Source organism: Furipterus horrens, unplaced genomic scaffold, assembly GCF_987537825.1.
Source record: "Furipterus horrens unplaced genomic scaffold, mFurHor1.1.pri manual_scaffold_7, whole genome shotgun sequence".
NCBI lineage: Eukaryota > Metazoa > Chordata > Mammalia > Chiroptera > Furipteridae > Furipterus > Furipterus horrens.
This window is the reverse complement of record NW_028327177.1, coordinates 9377389-9402375: the sequence shown is the minus strand read 5'-3', so window position 1 is coordinate 9402375 and position 24987 is coordinate 9377389. Positions and strand designations below refer to the sequence as shown.

Here is a 24987-nt window from a genome sequence, read left to right as displayed (position 1 = left end):
CTTGAGCATCCTTATAGCCAGTGTTTTGAACTTTGCATTTGATAGATTGCTTATCTCCATTTTATTTAGCTCCTTTTCTGGAGTTTCGATTTGCTTTTTCATTTGGGCTGTGTTTCTCGGTCTCTTTGTTTTTACAGTCTCCCTGTTTATTTCTATGTATTGGGTAGAACTGCTTTGACTCTGTGTCTTGGTAGTAGAGTGTGGTCTACTGTAGTAAGGTCCAGTGACACAGCCTCCCCTTTCACCCAAGCTGGATACTTGAGGTGCGCCCTTTGTGTGAGCTGCGTACACCCTCCTCTTGTAGTTGAGCCTTGGTTGCTGTTTGCAGGTCAATGGGAGGGATTTACCCAGGCCAGTCAGGGGGAAGGATTGGCTGTGACCACTGATCACCACCCTCCACCGTCCATGGATCAGCTGTGCAGGGGTGGGGTGGTGATGCTCTGATGTGGTCTAGCTGTCCACTGGGTGCACTGTCCCTGGGATTTCCATGGGTGGTGCAGGCCAAGGTCAGCCCCCACCTGTGTTTTACCTGGGGCCACCCTGCCTGAGCTATAAGGTAATCTGAGATGGCTGCTACTTGTGCTGGGCTTGGAGATTCCCAGGTGATGCCAAGCTGCGAATCTAAGCTGGCTGCTGCTAGTGCTGGGCCTGGGGCTCACTGAGGCCAGCTGTTGCTTGTTTGATAGGATTTAGGAAGTTGTAAAGCGTGAGCCAAGACCAGGCATTTTATGGAAAAGCAGCTTGGATGGGCCTATAAATTGGATGAGCAGAGTCTCTGGGGATCTTTAGGCAGGCCCAACAGTGTTAGCCAGGTTGATGGCATCTTAGATATGGCACCAGCTTGCCAGCTCTGCGAGGGGAGGGATTAGAAAAGGGACAATGGCCTCTGCTCCCCTTGATGCCAGACACTTCAGTCTCTCCCTGGATGCCACTGGTGCCTTTCAAGCTGCTATCCTGGTGCTGGAACTGAAAGAGACTGAGTCTGAGTTAGCAAACGGTTACCCCACAGCACCCCATCCAGCAGTAATGGCATCCTCTTTTTATAGATGAAGAGACTGAGGTTCAGAGAGCATAAGGGTTTTGCTTTAAATCACGCAGCACAGAATTTGTTTGCTAGGTAACACACCCAGAGCCTTTAACTGCAAAGGGTAACTGCCCCTTTGTTTTCAGAACTGGGGGGATACTTCATCAATGATTTAGCCCTAAATGCAATGTGTTATCCTGGAACAGGAAAAATGACATTAGTGGGAAATATGAGTGAAATATGAGTGAAATCCAGATAAAGCCTGGATTTTAATTAATAATAATAATGTGCTATTGTCGGTTTCTTAGTTGTGACAAATGTCCCATGGGATGTAAAGTGGTAACCTTGGAGGAAACTGAATGAGGAATATATGGGAACTCTCTGTGCTATCTTCGCAGTTTTTCTGTATATCTGAAGTTATTCCAAAACAAAAAGTTTATTGAGGTAAAAGATTCAGTCCATACTTGCCCCATGTTCAGCTAGGGGAAACCAAGGCTGAGATTGAGGAAGTCACAGTGGCCAGGCCACTCCTGGCCCAGCACGCAGGCCTGATGCCTGCTACGCCGGCGTCCTGGGTGTTGACTGGCACGTGACGGGTGACCTTCTGGAATGTGTCTAGAGCCGAATAAGGTGAATGTGAGGCATTTCCATGGAATGTGTCAGGACCGTTTCTTGATATAGGACATAGCATTTAGAAACGTGAGTTCCTAGGTCTGACCTTTAGCTCAGTGACTATGTGACTATCTTCGTCATTGCCCTGCTCTGGTCATCGCTGTCGGTCAGCCACCATCCCAAGAGGCAGGCTGAGGGCTGTGCCATTCAGTCATGAATTTGGATTCCATGCCTCATTAGCTAAGAAGGAGGCGGGAGCCAGTTGAGGAAAATATCCATGAGAGGAGTCTTGGCCTCAGGTTGAAGAGAAAGGAATGCGGGGGGCGGGGCTCAAGTACACTCCACACAGATTTTTCATCCAAGTTCCAAGTCGAGAAGAGCTAGTCTCGTCTCTGGGAGGTGAAGAACCGCCTAATCTGCTCCCTTGGGGTCTGCAGGAGGGCTCCTCACCTTTGTCTGTGGGGAGGCTGCTGCCTCCGAGGCCAGGAAGCAGGTAAGTGTGTGCTCCCCATGCTGTAGATGGGGAGGCCACACCCCAGACAGGGCTAAGAACAGCCACCCTGCAGCCAGTGCTCACTTCCTATTTGCAGTTTTCTTCCTCCGCAGGTGGAGGTAGAGTTGCTTTCCCGAGTGCATACTCATCAGCATCGTTCTCACTTCGTCACCGGGCCTGCGAATTTGTGGATGACAGTTCACAGTGAGACTTTCACCCCGAACGCACAGTGTGTCCTAGACACAGTGCTGGGGCCAGAAAAGGAATAATGGGAATGAATAACAAGGATGGTGGGAACCCACTGGTACCGAGTGTTTAGCATTTGCCCAACCCTACGTTACCACTTTACAAGCATGGCCTCTTTTAATGCTTACAAGTCTGTGGGGAGATATTTTTATTCGTCTGACTTTACAGTTGAGTACATGAAAGCCCAGAGGGGTTAAGTCACTTGCTCAGGGTCACGCAGCTAATAAATAGGATCTGAACCTGGGGAGTCTCGCTCTAAAGTACATGCTCTTAACATGTGAGTGACCAGCTGCCCCCTGTTGGCATCCATTCACCTTTCATATTTATTACCACAGCTGAAGTCCTATCATGGGGGAAAACACTTTATGTTTGACACTTTGCAGGGCTGGCAGTAAAGAGGAAAGAGCTTGAACTTCAGGGTTGGAGAGACCTGGTCTCAAATCCCAGCTCTGTAGCTAACTAGTATGGCCCAGACAAGTCACGTGACCGCCCCACCTCAGTTGCAATAATGACTGAAAAGGCAGTAATAACACCCATGTCCACACTGAAGGCTGTCACTGTGAGGATTACACGAAGTAATGCATGCCCTGGGCCTAGCCCACGATGTCCTGTATGCTGCTCAAATTTAGGCAAATTCCTTTGAGTGGGAAGAACCTAGGCTGCGAAGTCAGACAGAGCTTAGATTTGGAGCCCAGTCTCGCTCCTTATTTGCTCTGTGACCTGAGGTGAGTTGCAAAGCTGAGCCCGGACGTCGTCATTCATGAAATGGGTCCATGAAGCCAAGTGTCCGCAGGGCTGCATTGCTGTAGGGCTGTGGCGCTTTGCAGAAAAGCAGGGCTGCGGGCGGGGCTGGGGCGGAAACACGCAAAGCGCCTGGTCTGGGACTGCAGCCGGGCATAGCGTTCCCACTGACATTTGTGTGTTTTCCCCTCCTCCTTTGTCTTCCTGTTCTTCCCCTTCTTGATCACAGGCTCGGGGAGAGTTGAGCGTCCTGGGGGACAGCTTGGAGGCGTGGGTCAGCGGCAGGGAGCTGGACATCATCTGCTTTGTGGGGGTGGGGGTGGGGCTGCTGATCTGTTCAGGTGAGTGTCCAGCAGTCTGGTTTCTCCAACCTTGTCCCGCTGGCTACCTCCTTCAATGTCTCAGAAACACCTAGGGCACAAGGGACTTGAAACCACCCTGTCACAGATACCACCTTGATTCCCAAAGCAGGGGTTTCCTTGGGAATCCCCCAAGGAGACCAGGGATTTAAAAAATGAACACACGGCCAGTTTCTGCGGACGCAGAGACGTAGCTTAGTTTCCACCAGCAGGGTGACAAAATGGGGAGCCTGGAGTACAAATGCCAGGGTTGGGAGTGGGCCTCTAGTACTTACTGTGAAGGCCACTAACCCGCCTCCACGTCTGCTGCCTTCTCTGCGAAATGCGGTTAGTAAAGATTCTCACTCCCTGAGATGCTGCCATTTAAATAAGATCATACCTGTACACCAGTCCCACATGCCTGCTACGTACAAAAGGCTGAAGAGATAGATGTGGGCTGCCGGAAACCAGGGCCAATGGTGGTCAAAAGCAATGTCAGTCCATTAAAGGAAACGCTGACCAGGGAGTCTCACGTGTGTGTGTGTGTGTGTGTGTGTGTGTGTGTGCGGGGAGGGGGCTTGATGAGATGCAGAGTCTAGTCATCAGGGCTGGGAGATGGGGCCTGAAAATCTGCACTTTTAATCATTTCTTGAGTGAGTCGATGCTGCTGGCCCTTCAGCCACAAATAGAGCAGTGCGAGGCTGAAACCCATTTCCAGAGACCTGTTCAGTCTCAGTGAATTCCTGAAAACAGGTATGTATTGTTTAAATCTAGGAGAGGAGAGTGGAGAGGAACTGATGTTAGTGAGTAGCTGTCCGGCATAGGGTATGCTGAATGAATTCTCTAGGAACCGTCAGGGTGTCTCTGAGGGGTGTTGTCAATCCCATTGTACAGATGGGGAGCTGAGCCTCAAAGCTACAAAGTTCAGCAAAAGGAGGGACTGGGATATGGACTCGGCTCTTCTTGCCTCCAATGGCTGCACCTCCCAGGTAACAGCAGAAGCCTGAGAACAGGGCTCAGATAATCCAGACAAGCCACTTCCTCCCTCTGGACCTCAGTTTCCCCAAAGGGCATAGCGAGTGGTCTGAGTATAAATGGCCCGTAAGCTCCCTCCCTCCCTCCCCAGCCTCTGGGCGGGAGAGTCGATCAGTCTGCCTGCTCCCTACTCTTACTCAGCCTTCACTTGGCTGCTGCCCCACTCTGCTGCCTCATTTGGTACTGCCCGTCTGGTCACAGACGTATCAATGTCACACTGTCAGGTTAGAAACACCAGCAGAACTGCTGGACACAGTCATCTTCCCCAAGGCAGACCAAGCGGTGCGGTTGGTGACCAGAATAAACTGGCACCTGGGCCAGAGAGAACATTCTTTCACTCCCCAGAGAGGAGCCTTTCGGCGTCCCTGCAGGTAGAGAAGGCCACTTGCGTCAGCTGGAAGTCATGAGGGATCCAGTGTCACCTGAAGCCCAGTCCTGGAGTCTTGACCCCACAGGGCCTGAGGGCTCAGAGCGCTGGTTTGAATGCACATGTGAGGAGGCAGGCAGGTGGGACCGCATTTGTCAGGTGGGCTGTCATGTACCTCCTGGGCTTGTAGACCAGAGCTTCTGAGAACCCAGCAGGATGTCAGAAGAGCATGTTGGCCAGAGCTGACTTCCCTGGGTTCAAATTCCTGCTCTGCCACTTCCCAGAGCATGACCTTGGGTTAGCTATTTGATCTCCTGGACCTCAGTTTTTTTCTCCTATAGAACGGGGCTCACTGTCGTGGGTGGCAGGTTAGGGGTGCAGTGAGATTTAATGGGATAAAACACAGAAAGCCCTCAGAGCAGTGCCTAGCCCATGGTAAGCACGGAATGAATATGAAATATTCATTGAATATTCATTGAATATGACAACCATGCCCATGGAGGCGACACCTCTCAGGGCACGGACTTCTCTGTTTTGTTTATTGATGGGTACCCAGTGCCCCAAAACAGTGTCTAGCACATGGTAGATACTCACAGATACTTGTGCAATGATTGGATCAGGGAGGGGCTAGAATGGTGATTTTCCAACTGTGTCCCAAGGAACCTGAGGGTGCCTGGTGTCACTATGTGGCGGGAGTGTGGGGACAAACACTGAGGGGAAGTCAGCATCAGCCCACGCCCTTTCCCTATCCAGAGCCTCTCTGGTTTACATGTGACACAGGCCGTTTTCTGGGTAAAATGTTATTGGGAGGAAGATTATTGCAGCTTGAAAAATAGTTGAAAAATCATCAATATCCCAAATTTGGTTCCTGGGCCCCAGATTGCCCTGAGTGAGGGCTATAGGACAGCTGCTACCCTGACCCCACCTATGATCTACTGAATCAGATTTCCTGAAGCAGAGGCATGTGTTTTTTAACCCATTTCATAGGAAATTTCTATTCATGCTAATGTTTGAAAAACACATGGCTACTCATTTTACAAATAGGGTAACCGAAGCCTTGTCAGGTGAGGTGCCTGGCTTGTAGTCTCAAGGGGGGCTGTCAGAAGGGCTGGTGTCAAGGTGCCTTAACTCCTGAGCCAATGGTTCTTCTATGTTGTGCCTTCTGTGACTCAAAACACAGGCCCGCCACTTGAGAGGTCGCTACCAGATTGTAAGAGGGAGTGCTGGCAGGACACAGGCTTGATCAGCATTACCTCGGCCTTCTGGCAGATTTCTGGTTCTTAGAGCTTTGGCTTTGCCCACTCATGCCCCAGGGTAGGCACTCAGTGGGTATTGGCTGAATGGAAGGAGTGGATGGAAGGACTTTCTTGTGGAGAGGTATAAACAAAGAACACACATGCTAGTGGCAGGTAGCCCTAAGCTCTGTGAAGAAAATAAAGCTAGGTAAGGAAGAGCCACCCTGCACTGATTTTCTTCTAGAAGTTTTATAGTTTTAGGTTTTCACTGAGGTCAATGATTCAATTTGAGATTTCGAATTAACGTTTATATATGATGTCAAAATTTTGGGGTTATTTTTTTCCAAAAAATATCGATCAATTGTTCTAGTCTCATTTGTTCAAAGATCTGCTTGACAGACAGCAAAAAGATTATGGCTTTGCCCACCGTTCCCTGTAGAACAGGATTTCTAGAAAGTATGAGTGACGGCAGAGGCGAGGTGGAGGGACATGTGTGGGGAAGACTCGTGGGAGAAATAGGGCTCCGAGTGACCCACCAAGGAGCCCTCATGGTGAAGAATCCCAAGGACCTCCATGATGAAGCCGGCAGCCAGTCAGCAGGGTGCAGGCCGGCCCGGGAGGGACCTGGTGCCGTGTTTCTCCTGGTGTTCTCAGAGATTTGCACCGGTCTTGCGTAAAGCGCAGATTAGGAAAGCATTAGGTAACGAGAGGTGGCCGGAGCGTATTACACACCAGCCTGGCGTGCGGCCACGGAATGCAGCCTGCGGGGCTGGCCTTGCGGAGCAAGTCAAATATCTCTGGAACCAAGACAGGGATGGTTTCCTCTGTCCCTCCTGCAGCCAGAAGGGAGATCCTGCCGTGCCCGGCGGCTCTCTGGAGGCTCCTCAGTGTCTCCTGGCTTGTGGAGGTGGGAGAGAAGGCTGGGAGCCCCTGGGAGCTGTATAATTTAATGCATTTTAAGAAGAGGTATGTTGCTGAGGCTTTGCCCAGAAGAAGGTGAACAACAAGGAGAGATTCCAGTCCTCCTGCCTCCTCTAGTCCCCACCTCACCAGCCTTCCCCCAGGATCACTTAGACACTTGACCCCCACTATCCTGGCCCAGGGACCAAGGAGGGACCTCACAAAAAGCTGCTTCTTTCAAGACTAATACTGTCGTGGCTCAAATATTTGGTAAGCATTTACTGTGAGCTCACAGATACGCCCATTGATAGGCCCCAGACCGGATCCTGGCCCTCTTTGTGTTCACACTCCACCTGTGGAAGATGTGAATTCCCATGCATTAAAGGTGAAAAGGAAACTCACCTTCGCTGGGGGCCTCCCTCGCAAGACACTGTCTCAGGAGTCTCCAGACATTGTCAGATGTGTTCCCATGTGTTCCCACAGCAACTGTGTGAGGGCCAGGTAGTCATCTTCACTCCTAATGTGGAAATAGGGGCTCAGAGAGGTTAAGTAACTTACCCAAGGTCGCACAGCTGATAAGTGTCAGAGCCAGGGTGTGACCTCCAGACTGTCAGACTGCAGAGCCTGTGAGCTTTCACCGATGATGTTGCTAGGCTAGATACCAAGAGCTCTGCTTGGGGGCTGGGGGACACAGGGACATGAGCCATAGCACCTAACAGCAGTGCCTCAGCATCTGGGGAGGGGTGAACGGGAATAACTACAATGCTGAGATAACACGGACTTTTTTTTCTTTTTTAAGACCTTAACAGTTTTGAGGAGTGCTCATGGGTCAGGTATTTTGTAGAATAGTCCTAAACTGGGGTTTTTGTCTGGTGCTTTTCTCATGATTAGTCTGGATTTATGGGTTTTGGGGAGGAAGACCGTGGAGGTCAAAGTTGCACTTACTTTTAAGATCTCAGTTCGGTTAGTTTAGATGAAAATGTGCTGTGGTTGACATCATAAGCTTGCGAAACTGCCATGCTGATAAGGGTAAGAGGACCTGAACTCAAAAGCGAAAACAAAAATAAATCACACAACTAACTCCCTGCCCGCGCCCCTCCTCCCCCATGCCAACAATACTGCCCTTGCTGGGGCTCGATAACTTTCTCACAGAAGTAAACCGCTCAGAAGGACCTAGGAGCTTCTCCTTCCCCTGCCTCTTACTCACACCTCTTTCTGCTTCAGTTTTCTTTCTGAACAGATCTTAGCGTCGGAAGGTAGGAATGTGGCTCTGTTCTTGAGGGTCTGCCCAGGGAGCCCCCCACCCTCTCACGCATTTATTACATTCCAAAAGCTATGTTAGGGACGGGAAGGTGACCGAGACAGGGCTGCTGCTCCAAGGAGCTGGGGTTTGGAAGGAGAGACACATGATGAACAAAAGCTGTCATTTGTCATAGGTCTTATGAAGTGGGCATGTGCCTGGGACCGTGTGGCCCATGGAGGTGAGGGGAGGCCATCTTTTTGTGTTTGTGTGGAGCTTGCCGATCAAACAGAATGGGGTAGTATAGGATGCCAATAAGATGAGCACATTGCCCTGGCTGCTGTGGCTCAGTGGATTGAGTGCTGGCCTGTGAACCAGAGGGTCACAGGTTCAATTCCCAGTCAGGTCACATGCCTGGGTTGTGGGCCAGGTCCCCAGTTGGGGTTGTGCGAGAGGCGACCACACATCAATGTTTCTCTCCCTCTCTTTCTCCCTCCCTTCTCCTCTCTCTGAAAATAAATAAATAAAGTCTTAAAAAGAAAAAATGAACATGTTAAGGAGCAGGGCCCATGGAAGCAGAACTCAGCAAGGATGGTCCTTTCCCAGAAACCATCAGCCTTCCGGTGAGTCAGAGGTGCCTTTTCCCTTCTCAGTCCTGCCTGTGTGATGGCAGATGGTTTGTCTAGCACCCGGCTGCCCTGTGGGAGGCCACCCAGCTTATCCAGAGGCTGTGCCATGCTGTGCCAACCCCAATCCTCCAACCCCTGGCTCTTGTCCATAAAGCTTATGTCAAACCAACCGCTAGGAGAGGGCAGGACGGTGCTGTGCAAAGCGCTCTGAATCTCCAGCCAGAAGGGTTGGGCTCACTTTAAGGTTAATGACAACTGTCTCTATTTGGGGTACATATGTAAAAAGTCAGCTTTTATGCTAAATGTCTCGTGGGCATCGTCTCATCTAATTCTCCAAATGCTATGAGAGAATACTCATACGAATGGGAGGTGCTAATTATTGAGCGTTTATTATGTGCCAGGGTGTTCAAAGAGCTCAGCATAGATCACCCTGTGGGGTTCTCACAATAACCCTCTTCGTACGTAGAGCTGGAGCATGGAGCACCAGCCCTGTAGATGCAGACACAGACCATTTCCCAGCAGGTTCCCACATGTGCCCCCCAGTCATTGCCATCCCCCCCAAAATAACCACTTTTCTGACTTCTAGCACTGTAGGTCAGTTAGGCCCATTAAAAAAACGAGTTATTTGTATTCAGGTGGACTTTACGTAATAAAATTAACCCATTTAATGTAAACAATCCAGTATTTACCACATTCACAATATTGTACAATGACCTCCTCGATCTAGTTCCAAAACCTTCTCATTACGCCCAAAGGAACCCTGTACTCGCCATCGGCCCATTTCTAAATATCAGATAAATGAGTCATGCAGTGTGTACATTTCGCTCTGATTTCTTCCTCTAAACAAACATTTGTGAGAGTTACCCATGTTGTACTTGCAGTGGCTATCAATAGCATCCCCATTTAATAGATGAGGAAACTGAGGCACAGAGAGACGAAATAGCCTGCTCATGATCATGCGCCTGGTAAGCGGTCGAGCTGTGAGCCTGGCTGTTGACCCTGGGACACCATCCCCGGAGCGGGGGCTGTACTGCCCAGGAGGTAGCAAGCTGAAGTTAGCCAGCCAGGATTCCAGCGAGATTCCTCCGACGGCAGAGCCCACACTATTGACCACGAGACAATCTTCCCTTTGACTAGACGTGCGACTTGGGACCCTTTTTTGAACTTTAGTTTCCCAATTTCAGTAAAGCCTATGAAACCTCAGGGTGGGACACAAACACAGCCATTTAGGCTTCAGTTGACCTGGTGATGCCATGACTCTGTGGGACCGTGGCAGGCGCTGGATAGGCCCTTGAGGAGAGCTGTCATTGCTTGGGAGTGGGAAGCCCAGCACCTCCTCTTCTCTCTGAGTGTTCATAGAACTTTAGTGCTTCCTGTGTTTAGCTCCATCCAGAGGCCACCATGTCAGGCACCTAAAATCCAGGGTCTCTGCATTTGAGGAAGTTCATCTTCTGAACTATCCCCTCCCAGCCTGGTGGCCTAGGCTACGTATCCTCTGTGCAGGCCCTGCTGGAGTCCCATAGGATGGCTCTGTTATCATTTATGCAATCGGTTACCAGTTGGTCCAGAAGTCAGATTAGGGGAAAAAAAGAAAGTCAAGTGACCAGACCTGGGACAGGTGTGCTCCCGAAGGGGATGGTGCTCTGTTGAAATGAGTCCCCATTCTTTAGCTAGTGCCAGAAAGTTACCATATTGCCATCTTCTATAAGGTTGACTCCAGGGTTCCCGTCCTTTGACTGAATATAAAATACTGTCACATCATGAGATGTCGTCCTCCTGAATAACAACGACCACCTCCGTCAGGCACTGAGGCTCCTTGAAAGTCTCAGTCCCGAGCCTGTTCTGTGTGTCCACCAGGAAAAAGGATCGTGGCGGGTGGTGCACCCGCAGAGTCCTGCTCTGTTATCCTCTCAGGCATGGCGTTTGCCACTCTGGTCTTGTTTAAACCCCAAGGCTTCCCTTCCAAATGGTTTCTAAGGGGAAACAGAAAATGGACGTTCCTGAATGCTCTGCTGACCCAGGAATGCTCTGCCAGAGCCATTTCCTGGATTACAACCTCTTCTCCCATCAGCAAATTGTGTGAAACAGCCTCCTGTCAGCTGTAAACCCTGATGTGGAAAAAAGGGCTGACACCCAGGGCTCCTTTTCACAAAGTTGACATTTCTCATGAATAGCAAATTCCTGAGTGTGGGCAGTTGACCAAGACCAGGAATTCTCATTAGCTGGTGATCATCAGGCACGACTTGGCCTGCGGAAGGCAGCCGGGAGGAGAGGTCATCTGTGTGGGCAGGGACGACCCACGGTTGATAATTGAGCACCATCTTGCCAGAGTGGTTGCTAAAATACTAAACTGCTCTGTACGGGCTAGTAACTCCCTTCACCTCCCCAGCAGCTCAACAACTCCAACCCTCTTTGGGGACCCACAACTCCCTCAATACAACAGCCAAAGGGTTAGTGCTGACCTGGCAAAGCCTTCCAGACAAGGTTCAGCTGACAAGGTGTTCCCCTCCGTGGATGGATCTGTGGCAAAGTGGTGGGTAAATAAATGGCCTGCCCGCCCTGGCTCTGGGATAACCTTTCCTTCCTTAGGCCCCGCTGAGACCTGTGACCAGGCCCCCGCCTTCTTCCTGTTTCCCAAGAATTTGACCTCTGATCCCATCTCTGCAGATATGAAGGACATCTAGGAAATGAGTGAAACTGATCATTTCCCTTCCAGAAGCCCAATCCCGCTCTTCTCTCATCCACGCACCCAAGCGGTCAGCATGTGCTGTTTTTTTCTCCCCTACCCTCATCTCCGTAGCATTTCCTGGTTTTCCCAAACAGAATTAGTCACTTCCCTCTCTGTGTTCTCATAAATGTAGAAGAAGCCATCATGTCTCTGTGATCCAGTTTTGTTTCATGAACACAGTGATTTTTATCTTACCGACATATGAAATCTTGTGTCTGTTTCTTCTCTTTTTGCGTTGACTTCTGGGAAGCTCAGAGCCCAAGTCATAGCTCCCCTTCATCAAGTGAGTGATCTGTGCTTTGTGAATTGACTTGCTCCCTAATTTTATCTTTCCTTAACCTTTCTCCTCTCCGTTGCTTTATTAATATACATCTGTATTATTTTCATCTATGGGTCCCACTTCAAATTAATAATATATTTTTGAAACTCCAGGCCAAGATGGAGACCTAGACAGACACACTGCATCTCTCTCCACAACTAAGAAGGAATGCACTACCTCAAAACTAGAGACAACCAGAAGTTCCAGAAAATCGAGCTGCACGGAAGTCCAACAAACAAAGATGTAAAGAAGAAATACTAATCCAGACAGGTAGGATGGGCAGAACTGGGGTGGAAAGGACGTGGTGTGGTGGTGGCAGCAGTGGCAGTGGCAGCAGTGATGGCAGCAGCGGGCTGGCGGAAAGTGTAGTCACATGTTTTAAAAAGTTGGGAGGGATACCTGGGGAGTGCTCCCAACAACAGACCAGAGTGCACAGCGCATGATCCAGTGCTGGGGAAAATCAAGCCTCATTGCTTCTGACTGTGCAAACCAGTGGGGGTTGGGGCAGAGGAAGAAACTGCCAGTTTCTCAGCAGAGTCTGCTTGTTTAAAGGTCCCCCATGGTCCTAGAATGTCCACAGACCCACCCACTCTGGGAACAATGGCCGGGGCAACAGCTAGAGAGACACCAGGCCCATTTGGAAGTGGGAGAAGTGCCTGGAAAAGGGGCAAGTGCTGAGCAAGTGGCATTGTTCCCTCTCTGACCCCTCCCCCACACACAGTGCCACAACATGGTGAAACGGGTCACCCTGTACTGATGAATACCTAAGGCTTCACCCCTTACAATGTAACAGGTGTGACAACTCTACCTAAGACACAGAGGCAAACAAACACAGGAGCCTGTCAAGTTGAGGAGGCAGAAAATTATGGCCCAAAAAGGGGAACGGATCAAGGTTCCAGTGGGAGAACTAAGCGATGAGGAGATAGCCAACCTAACAGATGTAGAGTTCAAAATGCTGCTGATAAAGATGCTCACAGACTTGACAGATATCCTTAAGTATGGCGAATGCATGAGGGAAGAAGTGAAGGCTATGCTAAATGAAACAAAGGAAAATCCACACAAAACCAATGGTGAAGGGAAGGAAACCAGGGTCCAGAGCAATGATTTGGAACATAAGGAAGAAAAAAACTGTCAGCCAGTACAGAATGAGGATACAAGAATTGAAAAAAATGAGGAGAGGCTTAGGAACCTCTGGGACAACTTTAAACGTACAAATATCTGAACCATAGGGGTGTCAGAAGGAGAAGAGGAAGAGCAAGAAATTGAAAACTTATGTGAGAAGTTAATGAAGGAAAACTTCGCTAATTTGGCGAAGGAAATAGATGTACAAGTCCAGGAAGCAGAGTCCCAAACAAGTTAGATCCAAAAAGGACCACACCAAGACACATCATCATTAAAATGCCAAAGGTGAAAGATAAAAGAGAGAATCTTAAAAGCAGCAAGAGAAAAGCAGAGAGTTACCTACAAAGGGTGCCTTTAAGACTATCAGCTGATTTCTCAAAAGAAACTTTGCAGGCAAAAGACTGGCAAGAAGTATTCAAGGTGATGAAAAGCAAGGACTTACAACCAAGATTATTCTATCCAGAAAAGCTATCATTTAGAATGGAGGGGCAGATAAAGCGCTTCACAGACAAGGTAAAGCTTAAGGAACTCATCATCACCAAACTATTATTATATGAAATGTCAAAGGGACTTACTTAAAAGAAGATCAAAATTATGAACATTAAAATGACAACAAACTCACAACTATCAACAACTGAATCTAAAAAATAAAAACAAAATACAAAATACAACTAAGCAAACCAGAATGAATAGGAACAGAATCATAGGTATGGGGATCATTTGGAGGGTTATCCACTGAGGTCGGGGGAAGGGGAGAATTGAGGAGATGGTGCAGGGACTAAGAAGCATAATTGGTTGGTACAAAATAGATAGGGGGAAGTTAAGAATGATATAGGAAAGGGTGAAGCCAAAGAACTTATATGCACGACCCATGGACATGAACTAAGGGGGTTGGGATTGCTGGAGGGAAGGGGGGTTCTGGGCAGAGGGGAGCAAAGGGGGAAAAATTGCAATACTATAACAACATAATCAATAAATATACTTAAAAATATACTTTTGCACTGTCAACTTTAATGAGGTTGAATTACATAAGAAAATGCATCCATTTTAAGCAGTATTCTGTCGATTCATATGACAGATATAAACACCTGTGTAACAACCACCTTAATGATGATGTGGACTATATTTCTATGATCCGCAAATTCACTTGTCCCCTTTTCCACTCCATTTGCCATCCCACCCTCATTCCAGGTACCAATGATAGGCTTACAACCACTATATGTTAGATTTGCCTTTTTTCTGGAGTTTCATGTAAATGGAACCATGTAGTATGTGTGGTGGTCTTTGAAGACTGGTCTTTGTGTCTGGCTTTGTTTATTTGGCATCATACTTTTGAGATGCATCCATGTTTTTGTGTTTACCCAGCAACGGTTCCTTTTTACTGCTTAGTCTGCTCCATTGTATGACTGTATCACAATTTGCTCTTTATTCCCCTATGGATGGGCACATGAGCCATGTTCATTTCTGAGCTGCTATGAATAAAGCTGCTCTCAATATTTATACATAAATTTGAGTGTCGAAAAAGAAAAGACAGCTGACGTATTAGCTGGGGTTCTTCAGAGAAACAGAAGCAGCAGGATTCATTCATTCACTCATTCATTCATTCCTCCACTGGAATCGGCTTACATTATTTTGGAGGCTGACAAGTTCCAAGACCTGCAGTTGGTAAGCTGGAGACCCAGGAGAATGGATGGTGTAGTTCTGTCCACAGGCAGCAGGCTCGAGACCGAGGAAGAGCTGATGTTCAGTTGGAGTCTGAAAGGTGTTGATGTCCAGGCTGATGCTATCAGGCAGGAGGAATTCCCTCTTACTGTGGGATGGTCAGACTTTCTGTTCTATTCAGGCCTTCAACTCATTCGATGAGAGCCTCCCCCCCACCAACTCCCCATGTTAAGGAGGACAATGTGCTTTACTCATTCTATTGATTTAAACATTAATCTCACCCGAGAACATTCTGACAGAAACAACCAGAATAACGTTTGACCAAATAACTCTGGCCCAATCAGCTGACACATAAAATTAATCATCACACCTGGTCTCAGTAAATACACAAATAAATATATAACCGAATTCAGTGATTGATTTTGGCTTAATGGCTTGCCTTCCTCACTGAGTATGCCTACTTATCAATTAGGAATGCATTTATTTGCAGCGAAGAGGAAGTTTAATACCAATAGCTGAAGCAAATAGGTGCTTTTGGTACTCACACGCCCAAAAGCCTAGAGGCGGGTGGATGTGGCATTGGTTTAGCATCTCGATGGTACCTCCAGAGACCTAGGCTCCTTCTCTTTTTTATCTTCCACATTCTGATGCAGTGGCGTCATGATTGGAGATGCAAGGTCGCCGTCCCCAGGTCTCAGGCCATAAATGAGGCACAGGGAAGCAGAAGGACTGAGGGAGACAGCTCGGTCTGCCCCTTTTTACCAGGAAAGCAGAGTCTTCCCAGAAACCACAGCTGGTAGATGTCTCCTTCTACCTCACTGGCCAAAACTGGGTCACGTTACCGCCCCTAAGTGGCGAGGAAACTGGGGAGCAGGATTGTCACATCTGGTTTGGTCCAGTCAAGGGCACGCTGTTACCCTGAGTGAAATCAGAGTTCTGTAGCAAGTAAGGAGTGTGGAGTGGGTGTTGGGCAGTTACTAACTACATCTGTCACTCGTGAAACTCATGATTAAGGCCTTAGCATGGTGCCTAGCACACAAGGGTACTTAAGAAATGTGTGCTTGGTGGGGCTGATTTCGGAAGCTCCCTGGGTGGGGAGACAGAGTTGGACCACGAATCAGAGAAATTGGGGTCTTGATCCCAGCCCTGACACTCCTGGCTATATAACCTTGGACTCAGTTTCTCAATTCTGTAAAATGGGACCAATTCTTCCTAAGTTAGGATAATGTCAGTGAAAGCACTTGGCAAAGGATGAGACAGGTTATTACTGAAAACCCCTGTTACCACGGACCCTGAAAAGATGGCGCTTTTCCCTCAAATCCCAAATTCTCTGCTCCTCTTCCTGCTCTGCTGTCTGTAATGGCCACGAAGCTCTACAGATTCCAGGAAGAATTGAGATAGTGTCCACCCTTCCGAGTGGACTTCATCTTCACTTCCTCCTGAGCATCAGCTAGAGGAATGCTGTGATTCTCCAAGGTTATCTCCCACCCTGCTCTGAGCATAGTTCTAGAGACTGGAGCTTCAGCTGGAATCCTGTGTCTATACTGCTACTTCCTGGGCCAGTACTGTGTCACAGGGTCCCCAGGACTGTTTGCTCCCCTGACCTTGCTCTCTGTCACTCATGAGTCAAAGTTGTGCAAGTTCACCCAACGGCCCCCTGGGGAGGATTTCACCGAACACCACTGTGGCCTGGACGCTGGCCTCAACACGCTGTCCCAACAAAACTCCTGGCTCCTGACTTCTCTCTGTCACCTTCTGCCCTCATCTTCCTTGTCTTGACATTGTCCCTTGACCCCACTGGCATTAGCTTTTTAATTGTGGTTCCTTTTCTCTCCCCTCACCCATCCACTCACCATCACTTCCCTGAAATAAATGACCACCCAAATGCCAAATGCCCCAGCACAAGTCAGTTCTCCTTCTGGTATTCTCTGGGACATCTGCACTCTCCCTGACACTTCCTTCAGCCATTCTCTCTTGTCTTTTTCAATTGTCACCCTCCAGCTGATCCTTGAACATTGGTGTGTCCACAGTTCTGACCTCACCCCATTTCTTTTCTAGGTACACACCCCACTGAAACAGTTGCTTCTACTGCCGCTGGTTGGTGCCGAGGTCAATATTTCCGACTCAGGTCTCTCTCTCCAGAACATTCTTTACCAATATGGGAACACAGAGGTTAAGTACAAAATACGCCTTATTCACTGACTTGCTCCTATACTGTCTGTAGGGGAACAATGAGGAAGGGTGCCACAAGGGAATGGCATTCGGTAGGGAGCTCATCGTGCCCAAGGAACTAATGGCGCCGGGGCCCTCTGGTGCCATCTCACGCATTCCTTTGCTGTTTCAGTCTCCTCATTTTATAGCTGAGGAAACTGAGGACCAGGGAGGTGGAATCAACTGTCCTTGGTCCTACAGCTGATAAGTGGTTCAGTGAGACTTTAAGCTCAGGCCTTCTGCCACCAGAGGTAGGACACTCATTCCACTGCGTATCTCCTTCTCTAAAAAGCCATATTTAGACAGATGGCCTTTTAAAACCAATTAGTCTAGACCATGTGAGGTTTTACGCCATTTTTTTTGGGCCCAGGCCCTGATGGGAAGAGTTGCAGCCTGGGCCCACAACGGAGCAGCAGGCACGGACGCAGTCTCGAATTAGACTGGGTCAGCAGTAGCAGGCTTGGGTGTCATGCAACGTCAACCCTGAAATACCTTGGGCTGGCTCCAGTGGGATTCGGGGCCAGCTGGACACCGAGGGAGCCATGGAAAATCTGCTCTTCACTGCTGTCCCTGCCTGGTAGGCTGGGACTCAGATTCCTCCAGAAATATCTGGCTGGTTATAACTGCCAGGGGAAGGAAGGAGTTAATCCTTCTGGCTGGACCTTTTGCAAGAAGCCGCATGCTTTGGTTATTAAAAGTCTGCCCATCGTGGGAGGGAATAAATGGGCCCTTCTGGGTGCCTTGTTAAGCAGCAGAAATATTTTTCTCTTGGTCAAGCACAGGCTGGGGGTTGGATGCTTGCCCACAGGTTCAAGGTGGCCGGTGCCAGGCATGTGAGCAAGACTCCCTTCTCCATATCTCCCGAATCAGGTTTCTGCCTGGAGTCTTGTGCTCACAAACCTTCTGCACTGCCTTTTCATACTGCCCTAATTTTTACTTTCTCCCTTGGTGGCCATTGCCATAAACACAGATTTCAAAAAGTCACAACACACCAAATGAAAACCCGAGGCTCTTGCCATTCCAGGAAACTGACTTGGATTTGTAAATTTAATCTTCTAAAATCACCCAGTTTCTTCTTGCAAAGAGAGCTGTCTGGAGGAGGCAAAAACACAAGTTAAATCATTAAAAACAAATGACAGCACAAAAAACACAAACCACAAAAAATGATAAATTCTATTTCATATAAATGAAAACATGCTCTTTGAGGAAATAAGATGACAAGCCACTGCCAGGGAGAAAGTATTTACAAGGCAAACACTCCAATTAAGAAACGGTCAAAAGGTTTTTTTTTTTTTTTATAAACCCTTTACCAAAGAATACACATGAATGGCCAATAAGTCTGTGAGAAGATGCTCAGGATCATTAGTCATCAGGGAAATGTAAATTAAAACCACAGTGGAATACCAATACATATCCCCTGGAATAACTCAATTCAAAGGCCTGGCAATTTCAAGTACTGGTAAAGATTGGGAGCAAGTGGGACTCTCACACTTTGCTGGTGGGGAGACAACATAGGATAAATATGATTTTTAAAAGTTTATTATATTTAGATTAGCCAACTGGACTCAGTTTTGATGATCTTAATATTTGGACTACACTCCAAAGTATTATAGTCAGGGATCAAATCCACGCCTTCCTCTGGCCATGAGATCCAGTCAGACTATTGGCTTTGGCCAGTCAAGTCACAGAGTTTCTTCACATCCTGTTTGATCTGGTGCCTGCTGGCCTTGATGTCCATGATGAACACCAGACTGACCTTGATCTTCAGGGCCAACTTCATGGCCGGGGGAACTTGATGATAGCACACGGTCAAACTTGTTTCTCCTGGGGATGTTCTTCTGAGATGACTTGTGCTGCCTTTGGAGCCATAGCATCTTGGGCTTCTGGAAGTAGGTGACCTGTGGATCTTCATTGTTTGGGCGGCTTTGGACACCTTTCAGCCCTGTCTTCCTGGTCTTTGAAGCCTTTGCTTTAAGTCAGATTTCTTGTTAGAGGTAGGGCTTCCTTTTTCACTTTGGGTGCCATCTTTACACAAATCTGGAAACCACTTTGGAAAATAGTTTGGCAGTTTCTTGTGAAAGTAACTATCAATGCCTAGAGGAATGAAGTTATATGTCCACACATACACATATATGTAACTGCTTCCAGCAGCTTTACTTGTAATGACCCCAACCTGGGAACATCAGAAGCTGGTAATTGGATAAACAACCAGCGGTACCTCCGTGCATTGGCAGACTACTCAGTAAAGAAATCAGCTATCGATGTATGCCACAACATGGGTGAATCTTCAAATCATTACACTTAGTGAGAGAAACTAGACTTGAAAGCTGCATATGATAGGATTTGTAAAGTGTAGTGTCCAAACGAGGTCAGTGGTTGCCAGAGGCCAGGGAAAGGAAAAGAGAAGGGGTTGACTGCCCAAAACACAAGAAACCTTTTGGGGATGATGGAAGTGTTCTATACCCTGTGCTGATGGGTACATGACTGGATACGTCAAAACTCACATAACAGTACTCTTAAAAAGAATCAATTGAAAAAAAAAGGATCAATTTCATTCATGTAAATAAGACCTCAGTAAGCCTGACTAAAAAATAAGTCAGAAGAATCATTTTGAGCTCAGGCTTTGGAATCAGTGGGTCTGGGTTTAAATCCCTGAGTTCCCATATATTATCTTTGTGACACTGAGCAGATGTCTTGACCTCTCTTTGTATCCATTCATACATTTGTGAAATGGAGTGCAGTTGTTTGAGTAGGCTAACAGCTGTATCAAATTGGTCCCAAATGTGTCGTGGTTCAAGAAGGGTGTTTTTTGTTTACATAACTGTCTAAGGTGGTTCCAAGTTGGTGGTACCTGTGCTGCAGGCAGACATTTGGGGATACTGGCTTCTAGTGGCTTTGTCATCTTAATTATATAGATTTGAAGGTCACCTTGGGGGTCATTTCAACCACCCAGTCAACAAGAAGATAAAGATTTCATGGAGGTATATATGGGTCAGGCCTGAGTATTTCTTCCATTTATATCACACTGGAGAGTAGTATATTACTCTCCACACCATGTAATATATTACATGGCCACACCAGCTGCAGGGAAGGCTGGGAAATGTAGTCCAGCTGTGTGTCCAGGATGAAGAGAAGAATATGGGTTTTGGTGATCAGTAGGCAAATGGGAATAAAAGGATATGGCACATAGCAGGGTACAATAAGTGGCCAAATGATGGTATGGATTGCAGTCATAATAGCTCAATAATATCCCAGCCTCAATAATAATAATAATTATTATTAATATTATAGACTAGGGGTCCTAGACTCAAATGCTTCCAGGGGCCAAGAATATGCCATAGCTTTGTGAACTTGTTCAGGGTTTAAAAAAATAGGGAGTAGTGAGGTCCAACTGGAGAGGACATGTCTGCCTGATGGCTTATCAATTCCCCCCACTTTTAAGCCCCAGAGTTGCATGAACAAAATGAGCCTGTGAACCACCTACAGTGATTTACAACAACGTCTCGTATGCTGTAGACTCTTGACAGCCAGCCAGTGAGGTTGATTCTATTTGGGAGTTGGCTATCAAAATCCATTTCTTAAAATTTTTCTACTATTAGAATTGTAGCGGGGCACATGAATGAACAGTTAGACTGCCTTTCCCGGCAACCTGAGAGGTTAGGTGTGACCATGTGCCTGAGTTCTTGCCAGGGAAGTTATATGTGCCGCTTGTGAGTCTGAGACTGGAGTCATGGGCAGACCTCTCCCTTGCCCCTTGTCTTCCTTGCTCTGACACCTGGAGCCCAGGTGAGATGGTGACTCAACCTTGGCCATGTAGGCAGCAATGGTATTCTAGTCTAGGGGATGACGCAGAAGCAAGAAGTGGGCACCTGGATCTCTGAATGACCGGGTGGAGCACAGCCTCATTGCTGACCTGGACAGCTCATCTTGAGACTGTTTCTTGAAAGAAAAACCTAAATAGTTGGTCTTCTCTGTTATGGCAGCACAGTCTTCATTTAACAAACTGCTTGCCCCTCTCACAAGCTTTATTGCTCCTGAAGTTCTGATCCAGGCCTCAGCTAAATCCCAAATCACTGTGAGCCAGAGGATTCAGGGTTGCTCGTAAATAGTCAAAACTTCTGATTATGAAAAATAGAAAAGGTCCCATCACTTATTTGATCAGTCAAAGACCATGTACATCAATCATTTATTTTCAACTTCGGAACAAGGGGGACCATCTCAGAACAAGGAGATGGGGAGGATGCTCCTTTCCTCGCAGGTCTGCTGGGCTACATCCTGGGCTAAGCATTTACAGATGCAATTTCAGGTTCGTTCTCATAACAGTCCGACCACAGAACTGCTGTTACTTTACATTGCAGATGAAGAAACTGTGGTTCAGAGAGATAAAGTCACTTGGCCAGTACATGGTGTGTAGTCATGAGCTCAGACTGGGCTGGTGTAAAGGCAGTGGGTCTTGTACTGGCTGAGAGGTGTCCAAAGCCTTCTGTAGACTCCCTTTTGGAGACAGAAGCCTGAGGAGGCCTGAGCCCAGGGCAGGGCCCAGTCGTGATCGATAAATATTTGTGTCTGGACCAATGCTTAGGGGCTTCTCTGGCTATGTTTTTCGGGGAAAGCCCAGGTAGACTAATTATGTGAACGACTAATTGATGTCATGTTTGATCGGCAACTGTGGTTTGCAGATAGGTAGTGACCTGCCCAAGGCCACGCAGATGGTATTTGTCAGAAGGAGGACATTTATCTTCTGTGAAAGGTTACAACATCCTGACGGACTACGAGAAAGAGAGGTTTTGTTTTGATGCAGGAGGGAGAGAGGATAAAGAAGGCACCAAGGCTCATCCCCTTCTTTATTTTGTTCTCTGTGGCTCCTGTCTGTGAACCCTCAGAGAGCAAGTTCATGTACTAATAAGAGCAATACTCGCCCTCCCTGTGCCCGGCCCCTGAGTTCTGATAAATTCTTCATGTCCTTATCTGGCTTATCTGCACAGAAATCCTTCTGCGTGGGAACTACTGTCAACTCCATTCTACAGATGAGGAAACAGAGGTTATGTTTCCCAACTTGCCATAATCACCCTTTGTAAGGAGGAGGGCAGGAATTCAAGCCTAGGCTTTCCAATTCACGTCACAACAACCGCTTAGCACATCTTTGCTGGGAGCTCCCTGGAAAAAGGCATTATGCCAATGCAGAGACTCGGCGATTCCCAGAGGAGGGAATAAAGGAAGCCCACACACAATAATTGGCCATCGCTAACATGGAGGCAGTATTTACTAGGCGTTGGGTGCTCTTCTAGAGGCCCGACAGGTTACCAGACTTATTTAATTCTCACAGTGATCCTTTGTTACAGGTACTAGGATTACTCCTCATTTTACAGATTGGGAAATTGAGATTAATAGTTTGCACAAGGACATGTAGCTTCTAAATGGTAGAGGCTGGATTTGAACACAGAGCCACTACTCCACGCTGCTTTGCAGGGTGTAGCGATTCCAGAGGGCATTGAGAATGCACTGTGAAAGAGAGAAGACCAAGGTTTGCAGCTCTGAAGGACACCGGCGGAGAGGGTACCCAGCATACCCTTCCTGAGTCGAACCACAGTCCACGTCTGATATCACCTCTGGGAATGGGCCTGGAACACCCACGAGAAACAGCCGATAGTTGAACGAGGTAGCTTCCCCTCTTAGGGAGTAGAACATTCTGAAAGGGAAGGCTCTGGGGGTTTGGAGAGGCAGAGCGATCAGCCTGATAGTCCCTCCCATTTCCTCCCTCTACCCTAAATTTATCCTGCCTGTTTCTCCACCTGCTCTTCAAATCCCTGTCTGTACTTCAAAGTCTGTAATGGCCCATGACAGTTTCATGTTCTCCCTCTCTCCCCAACGTCGAGCAATTGTGGTCCCATTGCCAGCACCATTCTTGAAGGGCCAGCCGAGCCTGCCTGGCATCTGGGCTCTGGGGGCAGACCAACCTGCACCGAAGCTGGTAGACCCATTAAGATCCTGACCTAGCTAGTCCTGGACTTTACCAGGATGAAGGTTCAGAGAGGTAAAGCATATCTCCCCAGGCCACGCAGAGTATTAGTAGAGCATTCTTTTCCTGGTTCTGCTTAACTAATCTGAGCCTTTAAAATGGTGACAGTGATACCTTTCGGGGCAGCATTTCCTTTAATCAATGTAGACATTAGCCCTGATCCCCACTCTGCCCATTTGTCTTTTCAGATACTGTATGTATCTTCTTTTATGAAACGGTAGGAAATTGGAGGTCGGAGGATCTTAGAGTATTTCATTAACCACTACAGGGCCTTGTCCGTGGAGGGGGTGAGGCAGGGTGACACCTGGCTGGTGTGGCTCAGTGGACTGAGCGTCGGCCTGCAACCAAGGGTCACTGGTTCGATTCCCAGTCAGGGCACATGAGTAGGTTGCACGTCAGGTCCCCAGTTGGGGGTGTGAGTGAGAGGCAGCCATACAGTGATGTTTCTCTCCCTCTGTTTCTCCTTTCCCCTTTCTCTAAAATAAATAAACAAACAAACAAGCAAATAAATAAATTATTTAAAAAACAAAAAAAGATGTTGGTTAAGAAAACAGCTCTCCAAATATTGTCCAGAGCCAAAGTCAGGGCCAGAATCTCTGGGGCTGTTTGGGCATTTCAGCTCCATGTCAAAAGTATCCTGGGGCTCTGAGGGGCCAGCTTTCTGGATGAACCTGTGCTGGAGACAGAGCCTCGCCCCGGGGAGTAGAGTAGGGGGCTAGTCAAGCTGGTCCAGAGTGAGACTCCGTTTTTCTCCGCTCAGCTGGTCGGAAGGGAGCTGAATAGTCATTTAAGTGCTCATTGCGACAGGCGCCTGGGCCCCAGGTCGAGACAGGCGGCCTCAGGTGTCCTGGGTATTGACGCAGCTAATTACATGATTGCTTCACTGGGGGACGGGAGATAGGATCGGGCTGAAAGCCCTGGTGGGACCCAGCCCTTGGTGCCGTCTGGAAAAGCCAAGGTGCCCCAGCCAGTTCCCGAGGTGGCTGGTCCCTTGCAGCTGCTCCTTGCCACAGCGTGCCTCTCCCGGACAGTCTTGGCATGGCTGCAGAGGGAGAGGGGCGCCCTTGGGGAAGGAGAACCTGGGGCTCCGAGGAGAGGTGCTGACAGATGACTTGATAACCTTCAGATGGTGCACCTCTCAGGTAAGGAGGGAAACGCCACTCCCTGGGGAGTAGGGAAAAGAAAAGAAAACCGTCAAGGACGTCCTTGCAGGGTAGCTGATCCCAGAAAAGGGCAAGTCTGGTTTCACTATCGGTCCTACCTTGACCTTATTGCTGTCTCTGAAGGGCATAAAGATTTCGGCTTTATTTCCTGTTCCCTATGGATAAAATTGGCCACACTTATCTTATGTTGGAGCTTTTTTAAAAAAAGAAGAAGGTAAAACCAAAGATCAGTGTCATTCACAAAGCTGCTGACTTCACTTTACAGAGACTAAGCAACTAAAAATTAGCAAAAACAATGCAGACCATTTCCCTGTACTTCTGCCCTCATGGCAGGTGCTCAAAGCCCAGAGGGTCTTCCGTTCAAAGACAGCAGATTTGAGATATGAGCAAGCCCAGCTCCAGAGCAAGTCAGTGTGGTTTAATCAGGGAAGCAGGAATGAGCCTTTGAGCACAGCGCTCAGAAAGCCAAGAGGCCTATCTCCCACCTATTTTTTAAACTCGTCTCCTGGAATATCTGTGACTTTGGAAAACATTGACTGTGTTTATATATGTTAAACGTTTTCCACATATCCTGACAAAGCACTGAGTTTGGTCAGACTGTCATTTCTTTGGCGGTGTTTTGGGGGGATGGGAATGAGGGTGAATTGCAAACCAACATGAGCTTGGCTTTTCCTGTGTTGCTTTTCAGGACTAAGGATCTGATCCTTTATCATGATCAATTGGAAAACTTTCACCTTCCCTTTCCGGGTGTTTGATGAGACAAAAATGTAACCCTTTGAGCATGATTCCTGGTCTACAGAAGGTGCCTAATAAATGCTAGATCCTTCGTGCCTCTCTTTTGGTGCCTTTTTTTCCTCATTGCCATGACAACATGCCCTCCCCGCTCTGACTGTTTATATACAA

The 24987-nt window shown here is 47.9% G+C and overlaps 2 long non-coding RNA genes across 2 annotated transcripts; both read left to right on the top strand.

Moving 5' to 3' along the window:
- Positions 1 to 8315: 8315 nt before the first annotated feature.
- LOC150003995 (uncharacterized) lies at positions 8316 to 23217 on the top strand. The gene is made up of 3 exons (XR_016512346.1): positions 8316 to 8854; positions 12021 to 12177; positions 22372 to 23217. It is a non-coding gene; the product is annotated as an uncharacterized LOC150003995 (long non-coding RNA).
- Positions 23218 to 23223: 6 nt separating this feature from the next.
- On the top strand, positions 23224 to 24910 carry LOC150003994 (uncharacterized). The gene is made up of 2 exons (XR_016512259.1): positions 23224 to 24063; positions 24773 to 24910. It is a non-coding gene; the product is annotated as an uncharacterized LOC150003994 (long non-coding RNA).
- The last annotated feature ends 77 nt before the right edge of the window (positions 24911 to 24987 follow it).